Source organism: Ambystoma mexicanum, chromosome 6q (assembly GCF_040938575.1).
Source record: "Ambystoma mexicanum isolate Mex_15411 chromosome 6q, UKY_AmexF1_1, whole genome shotgun sequence".
Classification (NCBI taxonomy): domain Eukaryota; kingdom Metazoa; phylum Chordata; class Amphibia; order Caudata; family Ambystomatidae; genus Ambystoma; species Ambystoma mexicanum.
In genome coordinates, this window is record NC_090937.1 from 347,913,702 (window position 1) to 347,938,147 (window position 24,446).

The 24,446-nt window shown below is 49.0% G+C and overlaps 1 protein-coding gene across 3 annotated transcripts in view; it reads right to left on the reverse strand.

Annotated features, from left to right (window-relative positions):
- FKTN (fukutin) overlaps positions 1-24,081 on the reverse strand; it is a 534,769-nt gene extending 510,688 nt beyond the window's left edge. For 2 of the 3 annotated variants that reach the window (XM_069630831.1, XM_069630832.1), the window contains exon 1: positions 23,914-24,075. The gene's annotated coding sequence lies outside the window, so the exon portion shown is untranslated. Of the gene's footprint in view, positions 1-23,913 lie in introns of all 3 variants that reach the window. The other variant, XM_069630830.1, reaches the window with a different exon arrangement.
- Positions 24,082-24,446: the final 365 nt, after the last annotated feature.

A 24,446-nucleotide genomic window follows, 5' to 3' on the forward strand; every position in this document is an offset into this window, starting at 1 on the left:
AGAGCCAGCTTGGACCTCCGCAACTAGCCAAAATTATAGAAGAAGAATTAAAAAAGAAAAGAGATGGAAAACACTCCCACCCCAATCCAAGAAAGAACAAAAAAATCTAAAAACCAGAAATATCTGAGTGTAAAGAACACAGGAGTAAATCTCCTTTTGAAAAATATCACGCTCTTCCTGAGCGGTGAAAAGGTGGATATAGAACATAGTTAGCTCCACTGAAGTGACTCAAACGACTCAAGGATTAAACCCCAGTATGGGTGTTCGCCATAAACCGGGGAAGCACTCTAAGAAGCTACAGAAAGGTGAAAACGAAGAGTCACCAGAAGTCATCAAGATCTTAAAAGTAAGTGTGGGTCTGCAAACAGAATCACAAGACACTCCATCAAAGGAGACAACAAAAAATGCAGGGAGAACTGCCTCAAAGAAAACTGAAGTAATGAATAACTCAGTACAAGGGAAAACAAAAACAGACAATGTCTTGGGTCCATTGACATCAGGCATCAACTGGGCACCTATATTCCTACAGAATAGGTTACCTGCTATTAAGCAGATTCCAGTTGTTGATACATTGCAATGCAACTCGCTGGGGACAGTAACAGAACTGGAACCTATCTTCCTGCAACTGGAACCAGGCCTTGGGTGAGGGTGAGGGGAGGGGGGGGGTGAGGAGGCAGTGGCAAAGAACCAAGAAAAGTCCAACATCCTGCCAGGCATATGGAATGGCTTGAGGAAGTCGATGGAGATTGAAGAAACCCCAGAGACGATTCATGTAGATGAACATATACAGGATAGCTCTCTATCTAAAACATCAAAAAATGAGGTCGAAATTAACGATTTTGCGATTGCGAAATTATGGATAAGACTATTGCCAAACACAACATAATAAATCGTTAAGTAGAACTGTGATTCTAACCCATTTAAAAAAAAAAAAATTTAAAACTTTTTCTGTTATCATCAGAGGACAGAGTATGTAAGATTTCCCGTTAGAAAAGACTCCTACCTTACGGAAATAGGCCTCACGTCAAAAAAAACACAGAAGGCGATCATGAACAATGCAGATGACTTAGAACAGAGGATTCAAAGTGTTCTCTGTACTCCCGATCGAAACGACAAAGGGAAATGCTCAGGTCAGGGTCAATCAAAAGATGGATAGCTGAAGGAGGGGTGGGGAACTAGAAGAGGTTCACAGTGATGAAAGAATGCCTGCTTCTGGGATCAATACTAATGATAAAGCATTGTCCATCCTCCCTGAGATTTTAGCCCAAGTACTCCAAAAAACTGGGAGTAGGAACTCAGCATCTTTAGGCAAGATAGTTAACTTGGTCAGTTGGAATACGCGGGGTTCCAGCAAATTTAAGTCCAAAATGATGAGAACGGATATTTGAGCTATTTGACATCATACTTTTCCAGGAAACCTGGTTAGTTAATACTATAGAGATTGAGGGCTACTCATTTCATTGCCTTTCACCCTTACAGAAAGCAAAAGGAGGACCCTCAGGAGAGCTTTTAAAAACTATACCATAAAAGCCATAACTCCCATTTTCAACAACATCATAGGAATCCAGGCCTGCAAAGTTCAACTAAAGTACGATATGCCAGATCCTGATCTGGTCATCATTAATATCTACTGGAACCCCGCCTGTACGGAACTCCAAGTTTTCTTAACAACATTATCTTCCCTGTTGACATTGATAACGATAAAGGTAGAGCATGGAAACTTGAATATAATCTTAGCTGGAGATTTAAATGCAGAATGTGTCGAGCGAACACAAGGAAAAGATACTCCAGCGGTGAGGAAAACTCCCAAAAAAGGGCACATTTGAATGGACTTTTTAGATATGTGGGGTCTAAAAATGCTGATGGGGAGAGCTGGAGGGAAGGACAGCCCTATTACCACCTGGCACCGTGGTAAGTCCTCCTCGGTCATAGATTATATATTTGTTTCATCAGGTCTCCTTTCTCGGAAATCGATGTTGGAAATCAAACATGATGGGGGAGCGATCATTCAAGACTGGAGCTCGCATAATCCACCTGACACATATGAGCAAGACCTGGTGGGCAGAAATGGGAAAAAAACGAGCCAACAAATATAAACAGGATGGGAAAAGATTTAACAATATGTTGGGAAAAATCTCAAACTGTATCTGGAAGGAAGAATGTCAATACATTTATAAAATTCATCTGGTCTATCTCACTCCCCAGTGAATCAGCAGTGGGAACTAAACAAAAGCATATCCACAGCTTTGATAAAGAAACCTGGAGGAAAAAAAAGGGAATTTAGTCAATGTTTACGCAAACTTTAAAAAACCCATACTGATTTTGAGATTTATGAACTACATAAGTACAAGCACTGGTCAGGAAATCACAGGATTCTACATCCACAGCAGGAGGGAGAATTGATGTTACGGTTACTAAAGGAAAATAACTCCAGACATTTCTGGTTAGTGGTTGCTCAGATAGAATCTTGTTCCAATAGTGTGATATGCAACCTAGCCTCAGAACCAAAATGGGTGGAATATCTTACAGAAACCTTATAAAATACTAGTGTGGACCAATATAGTGTTCATCTTGATGTCCCATGGCACTTGTCCTTTGACGAGCAATATATCATTGATATAATAGCCAAATCATCATCCTCTAGAGCTGCGGCACTGAACGGCCGAACATATTAGGTTTTAAAGAACGATCCGAGGCTTTGGTTTAAGTTGTTAAATTTCTTTTTCATAGAAATCTCAAAAAGACAATCATTTCCATCTTCGTGGAAGACGGCGCTTGTCATACCATTCTTCAAGAGGGGCGATTGGTTAAGTCCAGTGAAATATAGACTGATCGCCCTCCTTGACATAGACAGCAAAGTCTTCATGAAACTTCTACTAAACGAACTTTCCCACCGGGTAGACAGAGCGCAGATTTTGTCCCGTTACCAAACAGGCTTTAGACAAGGACTCTCTACCAGCCTAAATGGCCTGGTTTAAACCTGGTAAGTGAACACACAATGGACAAAGGCGAGGCCCCGCTATATGGAGCATGGGTCGATCTATCTAAAGCCTTTGACCAAGTCAATAAATTATTGCTCTGGAGAAAGCTACAAAGCTGGGGGGATCCCAGAAACACTGTTAGCAATGTTGATTGAATTGCATAAAGAACCCTCTTTGAGAGTGCGGCTCGACTCTCAGGGACATTTGTCTGAATTAATTAGGAGTGGAGAGAGGAGTGGGACAACGGTGTCTGGGGGCTCCCCTCTTCTTTAACTTGTTTTTAGCGCGCATGGGTGTCTTCTTGGAGTCATCCGTATTGGCCATTCCAATGTTAAACGGGAGAAGGATTCATTGGCTGGCCTATGCGGACGACATCATCTTGCTTGACAAGACAGCAGTAGAACTACAGTGCCTTTTAATCAAACTGGGCGACTATGCTAAAGCAAATGGGTTGTCTATCAACCCACTAAAGTCTTTAGGCACCCTCAGAAAAATATCCAGTATGCAAGTTGGGTCTTGGATGGCCAAGTCATCCCACAAGTGGATGAACTGATTTATTTGGGATATAAGATCTATGCCTCCCCAGCTATTCACAAAGTGGAGTCAGGAGTGGGAAAAATGTCACAGATCATCCCTCAGATGAGGAAACAATGCAAAAAATAGCACATTTTCTATCCTCCCCTTGATTAAATTCTATATGTCAGAGGCAGTCCCAGTGACCGTATATGGCCGAGAAGCTAGACCTTTAAACTGGAACTCAAACTGGAATAAATTGGAAGGATCTTTGTGGAAGAAAGTTCTCAGACTTCCAAGGTGCACTCCTATTTGGAGCTTGAGGTTTGAGTTAGGCCTAAGATCTCTGGGATGCCTGGCGGAATGGAAGTTGATCGTGCTTTACCGGGAGATCCTTACTGCCCAAAACTACACTCTATGGGGACATTAAACTACATTTAGAAAATTCAACATCCAAGATATTTGGCAACATAGAATTGAGAGTAAAAGATGCTTTGTTAAGGATTGACTTAAACTTAGAAACATTCATTACAAACCCCCAGAAAGTGAAGAGGATGTTGGAACTGACGGATTGGACTAACACCATTGCGAGATTGAGATCCTCAGATCCTCCAAACCAATTCTTGATAGTTGAAAAAGGATTGGCCTGTCTTTCGCAATTCCTTCTAAAGTTCCCTCATGGACAAGTGAGAAACAATTTCCTAAGGATAAGATTAAACAAAATACACTGGGGAAGTTCTGATGAAGCGAAATCAAGGGGACGAAGTTCTGAAGCTTTGTAAAATATGCGGCATTCCAAGCAATCAGTCATTAAGACACATCTTAATGGATTGCGAGGGAACTTGGTCTGTGAGACTGGCCCTACTTAGAAGATATGTTCGGGAGGAGGGTTTGATCTCAGAATTCTTTTGGAACAGAATGATATCTGGCTATGAAACATCTTCGTGCAAGTTTTGAAAGGTTGTAATATATTCATCTGAAGGTATCAATGGGGGAAATTGAATGTATGGAACTACATATGACATGCTAAAACTGAAACGGGTAATAACAGGAAATGGGGGGGCGTGGCTAGGCATCCATGGAATAGGCTGTGAGCTCTGTGATCCGGCGAACTTATCCGACGTAGAAATGCACAACTTTTACATCTGAATGCAGCTTTAAACATTGGAGGAGGCGTGTGAAGGCACTGGACAGAACCTGTGCCAGCCGACGGTGCGCCCGAAGCTCTGGAGTGGCCGATTAGACACTGTTTCCTGAAGCCAGCCGTGGGATGAATGCTAAGATGGCGGCGGCGGTCGAGAACAAAGGGATCCCGAGGAGCGCATCCCCGTTATGGAGCGGCTGCCCCAGCGGATGGCTACAGTTGCCGGCTGATCTGCTGGGACACAACTGCGGGAACGAGCTGGTTCCGCATGTGCAGCTGGGGCTCCGGTTGTCTACTGGGGGCACATTGAAAGTGTGTGTCTGCCAGGATGCTCTGCGGATGGATCGCAACATACTGACAACACGGTGCTCGTGGGCACGGAACAAATAGTGGCGGATGCGAACAGATTGTGCGAGCATCGGGCTGTGCCGGAGGTGGGAAGAGTAACTGGGCCCTGCAACTCGGAGAGCCGCGCATACACTGCGACCCGCGGTGCGGATCGGAGAAGCCCGCGGCGAGCGTTGCCTGCCGCGATCAGCTGTTCTTGTAAGCTCTGCAGCTCTGCAGGGCAGATAACGGACAGGCCCGCAATCGCTCATTCAGGTATGAGCAAGTTGGAGGGGGCACAGTGCGTGTGACAGCAGATTGTGCTTAATGGCAGTTCTACTTGGATACAGTTGACTAATTGCAAGAAACGAACGAGCAGGCTGCAAATGACCAGTATCCTTCAATAAGGCACTGGGAGGCTACAAAAGGATGGACTAGTGACTAATTAGTGAACGGGCCTAACGTACCCTCAAGGTGCACCCAAACACTGCCTGCACTGTATGCGCCAACAAGTATTGTATATGTGAATACACGTGGGAGGACACAATCCACCTGGAAGCTATCGCACGCACCGTAGCATTAGCGCAAGTTGGGAGATTACAACCCCAACAACATGAGAACCTGGCGGTGCCTCCACAACAGCGCATAACTAGATCCGGATACGTAAATAGGGTGGCGCTATGTCGGCTAAAGGGTTGAGAATCAAGACCAAACAGCCGACGATGGAGGTCTTAGCGAAGGCGCAGAGGACCCCTACCACATTGGCGCAGGGCACCGTCGCGACTCCTGCGGAGGAAGCCCCAGAAGGGGACAAACATCAGATCCTGGCAGCCATAGCGGAGATGAGCACCAAATGGGGCTCAGCAATGGCGGACCTGCAGACAGCCCTAGAGAACAAAATAGATGCGGTAGGAACTGAACTCACCCTGCTACGACAAGACGTTAGGGCGCTGGCGGAGAGAACGAGTGGTCTGGAAAGCGCAGTGAAGACCAATACAGAGGTCAGCACAAATAACGCAAAAGAGGTCCACGTGCTAAAACAGCAGGTTGCCAATCTCGAGAATCGGGTGGAGGAGGCGGAAGGAAGGGCGAGGAGAAATAACATTCGGGTGGTTGGCCTGCCGGAGGGGGAAGAAGGCCAGGACCCCACTAACTATGTGGAGAACATGATCCTCCAGGAGATTGGAGCAGACAAGCTCTCACAGGGGTTCACGGTGGAACGTGCGCATTGGGCCCCGATGAGGAAACAACGACCCGGAGCCCCGCCGAGACCAATAATTGCGAGGATCTTGAACTATAAAGACAAAGAGAAGATCCTGGAATATTCCCGTAAGGGCGGGACAATAGAGAAGGCGCCAACATCACAGCATACCCGGACTACACAATGCTGGTGCAGAGGTACAGCTACGTGGCCGTCAAGAGGAGACTGCGTGCGGCTGGCATTAAGTATACGCTCCTGTACCCGGCGAAACTGAAGGTGCTGCATAAGAGCAGAGCGCTTTTCTCTGATACACCGGAGGAGGCGGGATCATGGCTGGACCTGTAGGTTTGCCCAGAACAAGATGCTGATCGAGATTGCCGGGAGAGCGACGCCTGAGGAGCCGGTTTCATAGACATTGAGGGGGTAAGTGGGAGGGGGGCTCTGTTATGGGGGGAAAAGTGAGGCCGGATGGACATTGTGTTGTCTTCGGGCCTTGTGCCCCACACGGACTGTATATAGTGGATAAAATGCATATTGGAGCTGCATAGTGTTAACTTGAACCGTAATAAAATTGACATTAGGAGCAACGTGAAGGAAGCAACCTACCCCTGAGAATTAGTAGTTGAGTGGCCACTAGGGCGACTTTACCCTACTGAGCCCTGAGCACAGGCTTGTGCAAGACAGGGCTAAATGTGGGGGTGCCTAAGATCCAGGGATGGAGCTGGGCAACAGTTGGGGAGGGTGTTGTTGGAGAAGGGTAGGGTGGGGGGAGGGGAGGGTATAGGGGAGCTTGGTGTGTATGTAGTTGTTGGGAGTTTAAGTTTGAACATGAGCCTATATAGAAGAGCCGGATGGCTGGATTTGTATTGCGCGGGCGGGAGGGATTGGCTGTAGGGGAGAAGGAGGATGTTTAACGAGCCATGGGCGATCTTAAAATAATCACGAGGAATGTCAGGGGTCTGAATAGTTATTTGAAAAGGAACAAGGTCATGCTGTATCTGCGAAGGCAGAATATAGATATTGCACTGTTGCAGGAGACACACTTGACACGGGAAAAGATGGAGATGCTAGTGAAGAAATGGAAAGGGATTGTGGTGGGCTCGTCGTACTCTGCCTATGCTAGAGGAGTACTTACTTGGGTGGCAGCGCACGTCCCGTTCCACCTATTACAGAAAGTGGCGGAGACAGATGGACGAATGGTCATATTGAGGGGGCTGGTGGAGAATAAGGAGATGAGTATTGTAAATGCATATGCCCCCAACCAAAACATGGCAGCATACTTTAGAACTCTCTGCACCAACCTTAGTATGTGTGTGGGTAGTGCGGTGATCTGGGGCGGGGACTTTAACTGTGTAATGAACCCCAAGGTGGATAGGTCGGATGGCAAGATTGATAGACCCGCCCCAGCGGCTAAAGCGCTGCAGACACTGTTAGATGACTTTGGTCTGGCAGATGTGTGGAGGACACAATTCCCTCATGGAAGGCAATATTCGCATTACTCCGCCCGCAGCAGTTACATATGCGGCTGGACTATGTCTTCACCACGTCGGATGTCATTACAGAAATGACTCAGATAGAATATAAGGCGAGGGTCCTCTCAGATCACTCGCCATTGGTTCTTGGGTGGCAATATTGCCCCCCCCTAGAGCACGGATTCCGACGTGGCGTCTCCGAGCAGAGACACTCAAGGACCCAGTTTTTAGGGAAGACATATGGGAAGAGATCGCCAATTACTTTGAGGTGAATACGGGTAGCGTTGACAAGTACATTATGGGAAGCCTTCAAGGTAGTGATGCGGGGGGTTGCCATAGCAAAATCAAAGGGCCCGCAAGGCGGGGTCCTGGCTGCCCTGCAAAGAACGGAAAGGGAACTGGAAAGACCTTTACAGGACGAGCTTGTAGACATGGAACGGGCTCTTAAGCTGCAGCAGGAATGTGCGGAGCATTGGGAGAGGCTCTGCAATCTAAGCTATAAAAAGTATATAGAGAAACAGCATGCGGGAGGGGATAAAACGGGACGGCTCTTAGCATGGCTATATAAGAGTGAAACTCCTAGGCCCCCAATCAGAATTATAACCAGGGAGGATGGTGGGGTAGTAGATACCCAAGAAGGAGTTAACAAAGAGTTTGCGGACTATTATAAGAGGCTATATGAGGATGAGGAGGGCCACAGCCATGAAGAGATAACGGAAACACTGGAAGATATAGGACTGCCCAAGATAAGTGGGGAGGAAAGAGAGGAGCTAGACGCACCGATCACTTTGGAGGAGTTGGAAGAAGTGGTGAGACAGTTGCCTACCAGTAAGACCCCGGGGGCGGATGGGTTCCCGAGTGAATTTTATAAGGTATATCGAGAGGAAGTGCTCCCCCCCAATGCTTGAAATGCTTAATGAAGCGTTTGAGGTGGGACAGCTGCCGGAATCACTCAGAGAGGCGGCCCTAATACCGCTTCCCAAACCTAACAAACCAGCGGATAGCTGTGGCTCTTACCGACCTTTGTCGATGCTGAACCAGGACAGCAAAATATTGACGGCTGTCCTAGCTAATAGATTGCGCAGAGTAATTAACAAATTAGTGCACCCTGACCAGACGGGCTATGTCCCGAATAGGAACATAACCCAGAATCACAGGCGACTCCGTCGGGTGATCGAATGGGGTAGTGAGACCGAAGGCGAATCGGCGATTGTGTCTTCAGACGCGGTAAAGGCTTTCGACTCGGAGGGGTATGGGATAGGTCCCGGCTACATTAGATGGGCGAAGATGCTATATAGCGAGCCGCTAGCCAGAGTTCGAACAGGATCAGTAATATCCGAAAGATGGCAACTCAGCAGAGGCACCAGGCAGGGAAGCCCTTGGTCCCCGATTCTTTATATTCTAGCCCTGGAGCCCCTTGCAATATACCTCAGGCAACAATATGATACGATAGGTATTAATATAGGGGGGGGAACGACACCTGATATCCTTATATGTGGATGATTTGCTACTATACTTGAGGTACCCGGAAGAGAATCTCCAGTATATTCTGGAGGTGGAGAGGTATGCGGGGCTGTCCGGGATAGCGGTTAATCCTCAAAAATCTAGCCTTTTTCCGTTGGGCAGCTATAAGGGAACCCCTGTGGGACGGTTACCGGTGCTACAAATACCATGGGCGGTTAGCTCTTTTCGATATCTCAGGATAGACGTGTACCACACGGTAGAAGAAGTCCATAAGCATAACACTGAGGTAGCTATTGTGAAAAGCGAGAAATGTATGAATTTGTGGGTGAAATTGCCCTTGGCAATGATGGGACGAGGTGCAATGCTGAAGATGGTGGTCCTACCTAGGCTCCTGCATTATTTTTGTAATATTCCATACATGATACCTAAAAAGTTCTTTGCTAAATTAAACAGTATGTGTAGGGACTTCCTGTGGCACGGTACCCGAAACAGAGTGGCGCTATGGAAGCTACAGAACTTTTATGAAAAAGGGGGGATTAAACTGCCCAATTTCGAAGTTTACTATGTGGCGAGCCAGCTGCAATATGTGGCCAAATGGCTCTCAGATTAAATGACCCCTGAACTACGGTTGTTCGGGCAGGATTGTGCTCCATTTCACTTGAAAGAGTAATCTGGCTGCCTGAGTCTGAAATGAGAGAGCGTCCTAAAATGATGATGCTTGGGTGGAAGATGTGGCGTAGGGCATGCCATATGATGGAAGACCCATTCCCATGCTCCCCGCAAATACCGCTGGTTGCATTGGCGGGGTTGGATGCGCAGCTGAGGGTGACTATCAGGGCTCACTGGGAATCGATGGGGCTGGTAATGCTAGGAGACATGTGGCAAGAGGGAACCATTAAGGGTTTCGAGGTGCTTGGGGATGAAGCGGGGCTACATACAGGCCAATATATCACATATCATAGAATGGTACAAAGAATTCGGAAAATGTGGCCTGAAACGGTATTGGAAGAAGAACCTGATGCTATCATGGGGTCAATATACGATATATCGGAAGGGGGGCTTGAGATTTCTAGGCTGTATGAGATGGTGATGACTAAGGTCGGGAAGGAGCTGACACAATTGAGATTAGACTGGGAAGAGGAAGTGGGAGCCCCGATAGAAGATGGGATGTGGGAACGTGCCCTAGGATACCACAAGAAGGCGTCTAGGAATGCGAGATTAAAACAAATACAACTGTATGTAACACACAGAGCATACATGACACCTTTGCGGATATCCAGGTTTGCAAATACTGGAAGACAGGCATGTCCCAAATACGATGAGGAAAATGCTGGCATGACACACATGTTTTGGTCATGCCCAGTAATTGGATGTTTCTGGGGTGAAGTGGCACAGAAACTAGCGGAAAAGGGGGTCACGATCATTATAGACACAGCCTGGGCCTGGTTGCTGGGAGGGTTCCCCAGATCACACATGTTGGGAAACTGAAAGATTTAGCATATGTGCTTGCTAAAAGAAGGATTGCCATGGGTTGGAAAACGTGTCACAAGCCGCGGGTAGAGGTGTGGTGGAAGGAGTTGCAGAAATGGGCGGAGGCTGAAACAATGGTATGGCAGGAGGCGAGTAACGCAGGGGGGGGAGGAAGAAGCGGGACCCTTGATGGCATGGAGGTCACTAGTAGCAGAATTATTTGGAACAATGCAAGATCTGACAGAATCCACGGGAAATGAGACCCCGCCACGGGTAGCTAATACAGAGTGCAAGGTGTAAATAGGCTCATGAGGGAGGTGGGGGGCGGGGGAGCAGTGACCATGATCAAGTAATTAATCATTGAATTGTTGTAAAATGCACTGCGAGTTTGGTTTGTATTGTTGTTTGGTTTGAAAATTAATAAAAAAATTTAAAAAAATAAAAATAAAAAATAAATAGGAAATGGGATATTCCTATCCAGAGGGGTGTAAGAACATCTGAGTTTTAATAAGTAATCAAAACATGTTAAAAAAGAGAATCGAATGTGGAACACGTTTTATAGGTCGAGTATTGATATAATGCCTAAAATTGTATTTCTCTGAGCTTATGGTATATGCACATCTAGTTTTAGATTGTGTGTTTTTGTAAAGGTTTTTTTCTGTAACCAAATACAAATACAAAAATAAAATTTAAAAACTCTTCCGCTTCCCCTTCCCCTATGATAGCTCTGATCCATAGAGCACTGATTCTCCCCTTTATAATGCGCAAGCATGCACTGCCGCCGGCATATATTAACGAGCACCTAATTTCCTCCACATTTATTATTCTGTCAACCTCCAATCACAGAGCGGATGAAATTCACCACCTGCAGCCCGGAAGCAACCAGGCCACTGCACTGCCGTTGGCGCCACTCACAAAGCAAGAACCCTCCTTTGCGCACTTGACTCTTCAAGCTCCGATCACGGAGCAGTTCAGTATTCACCGCTTTACAGCCGGGAGTCCCCTCTCCTTTGTTGCCAATGTTGTGGCTGGCTTGTGGGCACATGGGCCAGCCACAAAGTTGCTGGGGGCACCCAGCAAGGGAAGCCAATGCCTTGGTCACGCGGCCACACCAAATGCAGGGGGCTCCTTGCTACGGCCCTCAGGTCCAAGATCACACAGCCAGGGGCATATGCTGGGATCACCAAAACCAGTCTCTAGCTCCATGGGCGGACGGGCCAGCGGTACAGATAGCCGTGATCACACGGCAGCCACACAATAAACGACACAGACACCTGCTGAGGTTCCTTTTATTGGGGAGCCACATCATGTGGTGACGTAGACACCTTACGGCCACGACGGAGTGATGAATCTCTGTTGCAGGAATAAAAGGGGCATCCCTGCCATGTGCACCGGAGCGCAGGCGAAGCCCCGACAGAAAAATCAGAGCCAGTGTCTGTCAGTGGTAGGCCTCATTACAAGGGCGATGAGGAGGTCGCTCATTCTTACCCATGTGCTGAATGAGCTGATCTGCTCTGTAGCAGCGTCGGCACACGAGGGGAAGGCGAGACCCTCTATACACTGGGGGTGCCTGTGCGCTCGGTGTGGACTTGCTGAGCGGAGTGTTGCGCCAACATGCAGGACGGCCATGCGCCGGCCGCAGGTGCTCCGGCAGTGGTCCAAATGCATCATCAGCAGGGTTCACTGGCTCCAATGCCAGAATCTGATGCATCTGGGGAGCCCGCAGCCCTGGGCCCCAGGTAGAACCCCAGGTAGAACTTGTGTTTGAAGCACCTGGAAATGTACTTCACAGCAGTTGGGGAGGTGAATGATCAGGCGAAGTCGACCCTTTTTGTACGCTGCAGGACCAGCAGCATTTAAAATTTTTGAGACGTTGCAGCCGGTGGATGAGTCCTACGGTGCTTGAAAAGGACTCTCTGAAGGCCCATTTCATTCCACTGGGAACGTGGATTAGGAAAGGTTCTTAACGTGCGCAGCTAAGCAGGACGACGAGTCCCTGGACTCTTTCCACGGCAGGCTGAGGCAGCTGGTGGCCACATGTGCTTGGAACAATGAAGAGGAGAAGGTGCGCAATCAGTTAATTCAAGGGTGTGCCTCTGGAAAGATGTTGCAGCAGGTCCCCAGGGAACCAGGGCTCACCCTGGTGTGGATTCTAGAACTGGGGCGAGCCTATGAACTGGCAGACACAAGGGCTTCCAAGATGGACAGAGCCATGAAAATGGTGAAGCTCGAGGACGTCAGCGCGATAGGGTGCCAGGGGTGTACAGCGTGGGATGGGCCCTAGAAGACAGTGGGCCTGAAATGGCAACTCATTGTACTCTGTGTGGATATGACCTCCTGCTCGCGGTCTAATGTCCTGAAAAAGGGCGAGTGTGTGGGAGATGTGGAGCAGTCGATCATTTTGCGTGCATGTGCAAGGCCCCAGGGCCAGTGGTCACACCAAGAGGCATTGCCAAGGGTTGCAGGTCTACTCCGAGACGTTTTCCGAGGATAGCCCATGTGGATCAAGAGGAGGACCAGCCGGACCATGGACCTGACCTAGAGGACGAGGAGGAGGACGTGTTCTTAATCACTAGTCTCAGTGACCTAAAGGGCAAGAAGAAGAGGCAGCCGACATGTGCTGTGTACGTCTACGGATGTTAAATCCTGGATACAGGGGCATCCGTGCATGTGATGGCCATGGATCACTATGAGGCGTTGCCCGGCCCGCCAGTCTTGACCCCGGGCAAAAGTGAGAATTTTCACCTATGAAGTTACACAACTGCTGCCGCTCAAAGGGGGAATTGTCTCGAAAGTGGGTCATGGTGCGAACACCATCATGCTGCGATTTGTTTTGTCACCAACGTCAGTAAGGATACTCTGCTGAGCTGTGCTGCAGCAGAGGCCCTCAAAATGGTCAGCTTTGCCTATGGGATCTGCGTGGAAGACATTCACGAGGTGCTGCGGAAGTTCTAAAGTGCGTTTGTGGGTGTAGGAAAACTGGTGGGCGAGCCGGTGGAACTGCCTATTGATGAATCCATCCACCTGGTGGCCCTTAAGCACAGGAGGGTGCCGTTTCATTTTAGGGATCAGGTGGACAAGGAGATAGAATACCTTGTGGAGATCGCCTTGTGGAGATGGACATCATTGAGACAGTAGAGGGGCCGACCACATAGGTATCCCCCATAGTTGTGGCACGGAAGCAGAAACAACCAGAGTCGGTTCGGATTTGTGTGGATATGCGCCTGCCCAACAAGGCCATCAAGCAGGAAAGGCATATCACGCCCACCCTGGATGACATCATTGCAGAATTACAAGGAGCAAGATTCTTCTCCAAACTGGACCGGAGGGCGGGCTATCATCAGGTGGTGCTGTACCCAGAGTCTCGGTACATTACAACCTTCACAACTCACAAGGGCTTATACAGGTATAAGCGGCTCAGTTTTGGCTTATCATCGGGCGCTGAGGTCTTCCAGAACATTAGCCGTCGAGTGAGTCTGACCTGGCCGGGGTCTTTAGTATCAGAGACACTGAACACAGGGAGAGGCTAGAAAAGACACTTGAGGATCAAGTCGCTAAGACTCACCGTAGACAAGGAGAAATGTGAATTCTTCAAGGAATACATTTAGTTTTTCAGATTCATGTTTCGGAAAGGGAGGCGTGTCGTCAGACCCCAGAAAGGTGAAAGACATTAAACAGGCGAAGTCCCCGGAGTCAGTCACAGAGGTGAGAAGTTTCCTCAGTATGGTAACATACTATGAACGGTTCATCAGGAATCTGGCGTCAGCGTCAGATTTCGCAGTGGTTCAGACACAGAAAGATACCGGATGGCAATGGGGTCCATTGGAACAGAGGGCATTCGGGGATATCGAGACGGCCCTCACGGTCGACAGCACTATGGCATTCTTCAACCAAGCCGTAGCGTTGGATATCGCGATGGATGCAAGCCCTTTTGGACTTGGTGCTGTGCTGACCCAGCACAACTCGACAGGTGAGGTGCAACCTGTGGCATTTGTGAACAGAGCACTGACAGAAACAGAGCAGCAGTATTCCCAGATTGAGCGTGAGGCACAGGCAGTGCCCTGGGGGTGCACGCATTTCAGGCTTTATGTGTTGGGAGACCAGTGATGGTTGTGACAGACCATAAGCCATTGCTACCAATCATTGCTGGATCGTCATCGAGGCCAACGGCTCGGATTGAGCTTTGGATGCTGGCCTTATTGGAGTATGATGTCTATTTGGTGTACCGGACAGGGGTGAACAATGCTACCGATTACCTGTTCAGACATCCAGGGAAGTCTGAAGTGGAGTCTGGAAATGGCGAGATGGATGTTGAAGAATTTGTCAGGCTGGTGGTGGAGTCCAGCACTCCGAACTCTATGTCCATGTAAGAACTGGCGGATAGCTCTGCAGGAGAAAAATGTTTCTGCCAAAGGCGGCGGGACGTGGGCTGCGATTGGGGTAGACAAGCACACACAGGAGCAGCTGTGGAAAGTGAGGAACAAACTGTCCAGTGTGGAATCTGGGCTACTGTTCTCATGTATCAAACACTGTATCTATTACTGATTTGCAAAGGATACAGGTTATGACCAATAAAAGGATACAGGTGATGAAAGGAACTTCTGGATCCCTTGAAATCTGGACACAACTTGAAGGTAGAGAAGTCAATATAGACCTTCCAAATGACTGAACTCACAGCCAGAGAGATGAATCACTGGAAAGGGCGTGGAGCAACAGTTAACACCAACCTGTGAGAGAACAATGGATCATGAATATATGTGTTAGGGTAACTACTCTTCCTCTAAGTATAAAGGCCACCGCTAACCTGTGGATGTTGAAGAGGATTGAACTGTTCCAACAAAACACCAAGGAAATAATCCAAATAAGAACCAACGAAAAGGAAGGAAGGTTAGTAAGGGAGACTTATCCCGAACGGCACGAGGGTGACGCTAGATAGCGGGTTGGTGCACCACAGGGTAGTGTCCAAAGTCTGTGCACTAATCCTTCTTTAGAAAGCAAATTTAAATATCCATACTTATTGAAAGAACAATTGTTGCCCTTGCAGGTTGGTATATCAATAAGGAAAAAATAAGTAACAATAATTAAAGCTTACGTGGGTTTCAGATAGTCTTTGATTGCAGCGGTAGTCAGAAACCCTAAGGAACTGTTGCAGATGGAAACACTGGACACTTGGTAAGCAGAATCCAGTAAGTTGCCGCAATGGGTTCTTCCTGGTCACACGGGAGGTGGAAAACACGTTTCAAAGAGGCAAACACGCTTCGGTATGGTTTACAAGAAACACCTGTGGCAGCAGACCTCCCAGTTTTACTGCCGAAAAACTGGTAGCTGAAAAAGCAATTAGCAGCCAGTAGAAATTCAGAAAGATGCCGCATGAACGGAGGAACAAACAGTGTTAATGCTCCCGCTGCCTGGTGTCAAGAATGAAAGCGGCGAGAACTGAGCACAAAGGAGTAATGCTCCCGCTGCCTGATGTCCTGAATTAACGCAGCGAGAGTGGAGCACAAAGGAGTAGCTAACGGTGAGAGAACTGTTAACACGGAGCTCAAAAGTTCACTGCTAGCTGAGGATGCACGAAGGCTGAAGGCAAAGGTTGCGAGGAACGCAGGAAGGCTGGAAGCAAAGGTTGCGAGGAACGCAGGGCAGCTTCCGACATAGATCCCAGTAGAAACATGATCAGAGCAGCAAGCGAATTCACAACGCAGCTAATAAGCGTAGCGTTTGAACTCACGTGCGAATGCTAATCACGTGACCTTACCGGCGTACACAATGCAAACACTGTTTTCCTGGCAATCTGTCAAAAAGTCTCCACCCAGAATTCAACAGTTTAAATGTTCTAAATTCAGAGCGTGTCCTCGGAGAAGAGGGAGCCACCGGAAGAGGTGCTAAACGGTTGCCATTCGTGACAGCTGTTGAAAGGCCAGAGGATGGTTGTGTCATCTGCGTTGGTCACCAAAGCAATCACGCTTGATCATCAGGGGCCTCAGGGGTCAGCCAATACCAGGTCACACTTAAGGATGATGGTATGGTTCCCCAACTTGGAACAGCTGGTGGATGAGTATGTGAAGAATTGTGTGTGGAGAGAACCCCATATTGAGTCGATGCCCAGGGGCACTGGACCGTGGGAGGTGGTGCACATGGATTTTGGATTGGTAGGGAAGAGACGTGCACTTCCTAGTGGTAATTGACAAATGGAACAGGTATCCAGAGGTGGAGTTCGTCGAATCGAAATCGTTTGAGAACATTGCAACGATGGTGGAGAAGGTCTTTGCATCTCATGGATTCCCGGAAGAGGTGTGCACCGATAATGGCCCATCGTTTCACAGAGAGAGTTTTGCAGGCTTCTTTAAAGAATGTGGCGTCAAGCACAGGGAGATATCTCCATTGTGGCACAGAGCAAATGGGGAGGCAGAGCGCTTCATGCAGACCCTGAACAAGGCATTTAGGACAAGGGCAATCCTTGCATCAAGCGCTCTCTCGGTTCCTGAGGGAATACAGGGCCACTCCGCACTGCTCCACATGAGTTGTCCCCACAGAAGCCCTGTTCAGAAGGTGTCCACGTGGGTTTTGGCAGGGCAGTGAAGATGGGGCCCCAGAGGTGATTGATGAAGAGCAGGTGGCCGGAGAACGAAGGATGCGAAATGAGAGGGAGAATATCAGGAGGAAATTTGCGACCACCAGACATATCCACGGGAGACAAGGCGCAAGTCAGGAACCGGCACCCACGAGGTAAGATCTTGCTACCATATCACCCAACGCCATTGGATGTGGTAGGAGTGAAGGGGTCAATGGTGACTGCATCCGATGGGAGGACGGCGGTGACCCGGAATTCTATGTTTTTCAAGAAGCTAAGTGGATCTGAGCCCAGTGAGGGGCAAGGCTGACTAAACTAATGATCACGGGTGGAGGCCGCAAGAGCCAACATATCCTGACCCAGGTCCGGAAGAAAAGCCCCAGGGGAGTACAGGTAGGAGGCACCCCCAACGAGAATCCAGGTGCCGTCTGTCCCGTTTGAAGGACTATGTGTTTGATGATTAACATGCTGCCAGTGTTGCACTGATAGAAACCAGAGACTGGTGTGGTGCATTTATTGATCTCAACAGTGTTGCTAATGTGTGTTTAAAGTATTGACAGTTCTGGTTTGCATGTTATGTTACTTGTTATGAAAAAGGAGGTGTGTGGTGACGTAGTCACGTTACGGCCGCAACGTAGTGATGCAACTCCATCGCAGGAATAAAAGGGGCATCCCTGCCCATGCGCACCAGAGATCAGGCAGAGCCCGCACAGAATACCCGAGTCAGTGTCTGTCAATTGGGGGGTAAGGGGCATACCGCTACATGAGGCCATGCGGCCTCATTACAATCATGACAGTGGGCCTCATTACAAATATGTCATTGGTAAATCTGATTTTCTGGCATGCCGGTACCACTGTGTCGGGCTACCCATGATGCCGGAATCCCCGGCAGATTCTGTGTTGGCGTGCACGCCCATTCCGACATACTGGAAACGGGGGGTGCCGGCATGCCGGAAACACCATCAAAACCCTCCAAAATGACAACACTGTCGTTCTCAGTGCCGGTGACTCCGAATCTGGCAACACAGTCCCAGAGCCACCGGTAACAGCGGTACTGCAAATACTGTGACCGGAAATACAGTGATCGCCGGAACAGGAAATCATCTGGCGGCCCTTACTAAAACACATTCCATTACAATTCTGAAAGCACAGGCGACTTCCACTACTTCTGACTACAAAAACTCAACCCGTATTATGGCATCAAGAGTCTAAGACCAGGAGGCGCAAGCCACGCTTCAGTGAAGCAGAGCTCAACATGTTATCGGACACCATAGCATGTTGTAGAGATCTTTTCAAAGGACCAGCGCACGCAGGCACACCTGCGCAAAAAGAGCATCTGCGAAGAGGTTGCCCAGAAAGTCTCAGCAGTCCGCATAACCCCCTGCACAGTGCGAGACTGCCACAAGAGGTGGGATGACCAGCGCTTGAGGGTGCACAACCTCCTCTTGGCCCAGCACAGACGGGGCATGGCCATAGGTGGCGGGAGTGCATCCCCAATTCGCCTGTTGCACTAAGAGGAGACGTGCAACAGTGTGCTGCACCTCGAGGCCATCAAAGGGGGTCAGTGGTGCAGAGGCCGGAGCCAGAACACCTGAAGATGCTTGGGAGTACACGTAACCCAAATGTAATGCCAACCTCCCTGTGCACCCTGCACCCACTACTGTAGAAACATATGACATGAATGTCCAGTGCATCGTCCACAACACTATCGTCCACGCCAATAAAGCCCTGCATGCCCCTCCTCCCAAGAGACCAGCAACCTGGGTGTACACAGCGACATACACCCTCCACCAAAACATCAATAATACACCTAAAACACAGCAACAGAACATGCTTCTGCTGCCACTCAGACACACATCCCCCTGCCACTGCATCATTTGCATGTGCCCGCCGTGCTTCCCTAGCTCAAAGTCACATCAGTGCTAAGCTCCTTCTACACCCATAAATGACGAGCGTCACAAACAAAGGAAACATGGGACTCCCTTGTCCCAGCCAGCCCGAAACATGAGCAGAAATGGCCATCTATCCCTGTGTGCAACAAAGAGCAGGCGCATGCCGACCCCATCTATGGCACACCCCTCCCCAACCCAACATATCACACACAGCGTGAAGGCCACACCCCCAACACTGTACCCAGCAATTGTCAGTACATCCCAACAGAATCTCCAGCACACCACCCTACCATGTACGGACATCACACATCCACCCGCACAGTATGCATGACACAAGCATGTGTGCAACATGTCACGTCCCCGACACAGCACAGGCACAAACAAGATAATACCATAATCTCTGCCTCATCAATCCACACTGTTCACCGACAACCTGCCTTTCTGACTCCCTCAGGCACATCATCTGACAATGAAGAGGCGCATCCAAGCACCTCAAGGGGCAACAGCCGTCAATGCCGCCAGACACAAAGGACCACCAACACCACCACCCAGGACTCCACAGCCTCAGCAGGCACAACTGTCACTGCCACCCTAGCTGCCCCTGTGTCAAGGAGTTCCCCCCTTCTCACCTGAGTCCGATCTTTGCTGGATTTCTTGGTCGATGCCTTCTTGCGGACGGATCGGGTCTTGAATAAGGCTGTACGAGTCTCTTCCGACTCCAGCGTGCGTTCAAAGTTCCGGGATGCAACGATCCAGGAATCCGGGAAAGTAAGAGGGTGCACTACACAGCACACGAGTCCAGGAAGTAAGAAGGAAAGGAGAGGGACTAGGAATGGAGTTTAGAAGAGACAGAATCAGGGAAAACAATACCGCGAGCTACGGAGCACACGTCTGGTCGCTACTTCGCAATAGCATTGAGACGCGCGGAGCCGCGGGGGGCATGGTCTATTAATAGAGCACGCTACGTCCAACGTGTGGAGCGAGGAAGGTGTTTTACGCTGGACGGCCATGTTGGGAGTACCAGGGAGTGTAAGCCCCGCTGAGACAAGGACCAGTAAGTCCAAAAGGGGCACGTTCTGTAGGTCATGACACCCTGTCGAGCCACCACCGGTCCCACAAGCTTAACCCATTGTGCCACCACTGGTCCCACAGGCTCAACCCATTGAGCCACCACCGGTCCCACAAGCTGCACCCAACCAGGCAACCACAGCTGCAGCAGTACCACCACCACCACAGCCACAAGCACGTGCACATGCGTGCGTTGTAGAGGACATAGCAGACAGTGGTGGAGTGGACACAGGGTGACCACAGCACTGATGAGCCTTTGCTATTCAGCCACATGGACTCAATTAGCCCACAGGCCCACCCTTCCCCAGTGTGAGGGAAATTGATGGCAGACTCAGCCGCATGGAACAATGCCAGGATGCCTAGACAGCCAGCAGCACCTCCAGAAGGCACAGCTATGATTGAGAGCATCCAGGCTAGTGGGCGTTGTAATGCCTGTGCACTTGGCCGTTGTACACAAGCAATAGTACAGATGTCCAGGAGGGCACGGGAGGGGAAACAGTGTAATGTCATCTATAGCCGAGACAATTCTCTGCGTGCAACGCGGCCATCCATGCCATCACGGCAATGTGCAAATGGCAGTTCATCATCACTCTCCTCCTCCTCGGCCTCTGGTGTGTGCATGTCCATGTTGGGGCGCAGTGGGATGTTGCGCTTGATGCACATTTTGTGCAACATGGCACAGGCCAGGACTATCTTTCCCACCTTCACAGGGCTGTACATAAGTGTGCCCCCAATCTGCTCAGGCAGCGGAACCTTGCCTTTAACAGGCCAAATGTCTGCTTTATAGTACAATGAGTACGGATATGGGCAAGTTGTATCCCTGCTCGTGCTGGTTGTGTGGTTGCCTCATGGGGGGTCATCAGAAGATATCCAGCATCACTAGCACGGGGGCAACAGAAAGTGTAGAATGTCATATTTGTGCCTGTATCATGTTGGTACAGTCTGTATAGTGTTCACTAAACAATGCAAAATTACACATGCTAATTACTGGTTACATAGCATATGTCATCTTTTAGCTAGTTGAAATGCGCATTGTCAGAGTGACTGGATGTCCATGCATAGTATGGACCATTTTGCGCAGGATCAGGGTGATCTTAGGGATATATATCTGCAGTCGTCAATGTAATGACAAGTGCTAAATGCAATTGTGGCTTGTCCAGGTGTAAGTGTGCGAGTGCCATCAGTAAGTGGCAATGTTTACCGGCCTCGAAAATAGTCTTCGGCCCGACACAGCGGTGTGCCCAACACGGCAGACCCTGCCAGGGGTCACCGACCTAGTAGGCATGGCTGACATTGGTAAGGAAGTTCATCTGCGTTGAAATGAGATTTAAATTTTTTTTTTTTTTTTTTTACTCTGTACATGCCTGAAGGTGTACTTGCATTCTGAGGTACATGACGTTTTGCATGGGAGTGTTTGAGCAGCATCACTGATAGGCAAAAATGATGGTTGTGGACGTAGTCAAAGAGAAATACCATATGAAGAATTGGATGGATGGAGATGGCAATGACAGCCTAATGATTGCCATTAAGCCAATACGCCTTGTCAATATACATGGTGGGTGTGTGGTGTGTTGTCGCTTTGGCATGGCCCATTCACACCCACCATTGACCTCTGACCCTTTCTCTACAAAACACACAAATTAGACTGGTGTGTGTTCAAGTTCAATAGCCCTATGATGGGCATGTCACACATTCATAGATCAGTGTGGGTGAAAAATCGAAATTCAGGTAACGTGCAAATGTGTATGTGCACTTCAAACAGACAGGGGACCTGGCTACTAGTGGTATGGAGTTGGGGTGTTCTGATGCATAAGTATTATCAGTCTGTGCATCAGGTGTTGTTGGTTGTGCTGATTGTGTTTGTGCTGGATTTTGGGACATGCGGTGCTTTTGATGTTGATGTACGTATTTGATGTTGTTATGGATGCACATGATCTGTTTGGTTAATTGAGACACGCCAGTCAAGGCCTTGTACTCAGGCATGCTATTACTGTGTTGCACATTGCATTGCACACATCCACTGCTGATAGGTGTTGCATATACCACCATTGAACATTGCACATGCTCTGGTAGATACACAACAGCCAGGTACGCTCTCTGCTGTGACGTGCCATGTACTCTGGCAACGTGCAGCTGCACAGCACCATGGAGTCATGGGTTGAACCGAGGAATCAGACATGGAAGTGGGTGATGAGGTGGCGGGCATCACACCATCTGCACATTGAGTGAGTGGTAGAGTTTTCTGTTCCGGTACACTGCCTCAACGGCATGCCTGGCCACCCCTCAACGGCATGCCTGGCCACCAGCTCCACATGTGTGCAGTCCAATGCACCCATCACATTGGGCATTCCTGCAAGGGCATGAAAAGTGATTTTAGTGGCATTGACCTGGTCAACTGTTCTGGGTGAGCCAATGTGATCCCCAACGTGACGCAGGAGTGCATTGATGACCTGCAACAGAACATGTGAGAAACAGGGCTGCGATAGCCCATGCAGTTCACCCACTGTGTGTTGGTAGGTGCCCATGACTAGGAAATGTAGCACGACACTACCTTGAGCAAGGGGCGGGTATGGATCAGGCCCACTATGGATGCAATGGTCTCCCTGTCTAGCCAATACATGGTGTGGATCTGGCTATGGCTCAGGTTGATGGGTGTGGCCCTTATGTGTGGTATTGGTGGCTGTCTGAGGGCTGCAACCTGCTGGCCATTGTTATTTTACACGACCATGATGGCCATCCTTCTCCTCGAGCGCCTCTGCCGCATCCTCTACCCCACTGCCTCCTCAAGTAGTAGGCTTGCATGCTGGAGCTCTAGTACTGCTACTGCTAGCTTTGTAGTGTGGGAAGGGGTGCGAGAGTGGTCCTTTTGTGCTTTTGCAGTGCTCATTGAGGCCACCTGGGCTGATTTTGGGCACCTGTGGGCTGGGTTCTGCACACCTGACTCTAGTTAGTGCCTGGTCAGCGATGCCAGTGTTTTGGCGCAGAATTCACGGAGCTGTGTGTGTGGAGCTCGGAATGTGCACGTACTAATGCCAAGCATGTATCTAAGGCACGGCCGGCGCATCTTGCTGCAGTTTCCCGTCACAGGGTTGCCAGATACGGTAGGTCACTTGCAGTGACGGTGTTATCGGCATCGCAACTCTGGTACAGTGCTAACGGCACAGCTATTTCCGCACCGGTATACATGTAATGAGGCCCAGTGTCATGACCCACATCCTTAAAGGGGAAAACCCCACACAGACAACACTTAAAAACCCTCCTAGGAGGTTTGCAAACAGAACACACTGCTGCAATCAGCCTACAGATCACAGTACCAAACCAATGTATCCGTACAACCCAGACACTCACGGGACTCAAAAGGCCTCTGTGTGTTATACACAGGACACCCTGAAACAGACTTCCAAGCAATAGTCGGGGTACTTACGGTCTGCACGCATCAAAACAAAGTTATCGTACATGTGCCCCACTGTCTCCACTAACCTAACACAGCCCTCTCTTTTTCAGATGCGACAGAGCGCCTGGAGACTATGCAAATAGAACGGCCGGCGCTGCATACACCTAAATAAACACATTTACAACTTTTAACGTATAAGATACTATCAATTTTTAGGGAGACCGCAATCGGGAGGTAAGCATAGCTAATTCGAAAAGACGTGATATTAGAGTTGTTAGGGGAGATATTAAGGTCCTTACAAAGTTGTCAGCACAACCTGTCATTTACAACAACAAAAAACGTCAACATATAGTTATAGCTAAGCAGAGGAGAGAAAAACGAACTGGGTGCACCAGAAAAGCAGCGAAGCATCTTACTGTTTCTGCACAAGCAACTGGTTCCTGGCGATTATTGCTTATAGCGGTGCAACATTTGATCCCAGTGAGTGTGCGATGCAGGTACCCTATTGGTCATTGATCCTCCACCGGTTCCTATTGGACGAGCTGGCTCTATGAGCTTCTTGCCTGGAACCGGCGAAGTGTTATGAGTTAGCTTGCATTAGAGGAAAGTACTCTGTAACGCCGCTGCATCACATGACTTTCGTGTTACGTTCTATGCAGCTCAGCTTACACTTCAATACCTCGTGATAGCTTGGGAGCGGGAAGGCAGGAGTTGGGGAATGCGCTTCCTTGAAGTTGACAAGAGGGTTGCATACCATAGATTTGCCGTATACAAGGTTTAATTTGCTGCATTTTTAGGACTGTGTGGCACTCACATGCCAACATTTTGCAGCACCTGGGAGGGATGTTCTGCTATTTTAGGTGGAAGAAAGTAAAAAACCACAACATTTTGGCAGGCGGTTCGCAGGGCAACACGTGAAACGTGTTGCACACATGAACTGACCTCATAT